This window comes from Phodopus roborovskii, unplaced genomic scaffold (genome assembly GCF_943737965.1).
Source record: "Phodopus roborovskii unplaced genomic scaffold, PHOROB, whole genome shotgun sequence".
In the NCBI taxonomy this organism is placed as follows: domain Eukaryota; kingdom Metazoa; phylum Chordata; class Mammalia; order Rodentia; family Cricetidae; genus Phodopus; species Phodopus roborovskii.
In genome coordinates, this window is record NW_026126511.1 from 55340001 (window position 1) to 55340641 (window position 641).

The window sequence follows — 641 nt, forward strand, 5'->3', positions numbered from 1 at the left end:
TGGCATCGCCCAGCCGCGTCACTTTGACTCGGGTCGCCACGCCAGGTGGAGCAGGGATATCCACCCGCTGAAGAGGGCACTGACAAAGTGTAGGCTACGGAAGCGCATTCGCCAGAGGGGGGCTTAGGCGCCACCAGCCCTCCTGCCCTCGCGACCCCGCCGGTCGCTCACGCACCGGGCAGTAGAAGGGCAGCGGGGCAGGCGGCCACGCGGGCCCGGCCCTTCTCCTACCTCGCGCCGAGGGGAGCGGGCTGACCACGAGTGGGCAGGGGGAAGACACGACGCCTGAGCCTCCGCAGGCCAGAGCTGGACGCCCAGCCGTTGCCAGGCGCGAATCCAAGGAAGCCGCTCCCACAGTCCTCCGCGCCGCCTGGGCGAGGCCGGAAGCTCAGGGCCGGAAGTGCAGGGTTGCCGGGAACTGCGGGCTGCAGGGTCGGCGGAGCGGTTGCGGGGACTGACCCTGTTTTCGTGCTGTCCTGGATTTGCCACGTGAGCCGGGGTAATCACAGAAGGAAACCAAGGTCGTGTGAACCCCGAAGCAACCATCCCGAGAGCGGGCAACCAGAGCCTGATGTCCGGCTGAATGAAATGTGTGCTGGAGCCACCATACACGGCTTGGAAACCTTGGGAGGCTGTTTCCT

At 66.9% G+C, this 641-nt stretch overlaps 1 protein-coding gene across 3 annotated transcripts in view; it reads right to left on the bottom strand.

The window, feature by feature from the left end:
- The window catches only part of Ift88 (intraflagellar transport 88), a 309460-nt gene extending 309098 nt beyond the window's left edge, over window positions 1–362 (bottom strand). Inside the window, exon 1 of one of the 3 annotated variants that reach the window (XM_051195609.1) lies at window positions 232–357. The gene's annotated coding sequence lies outside the window, so the exon portion shown is untranslated. Of the gene's footprint in view, window positions 1–231 lie in introns of all 3 variants that reach the window. The other 2 variants (XM_051195611.1, XM_051195610.1) reach the window with 2 other exon arrangements.
- Between the last annotated feature and the right edge of the window lie 279 nt (window positions 363–641).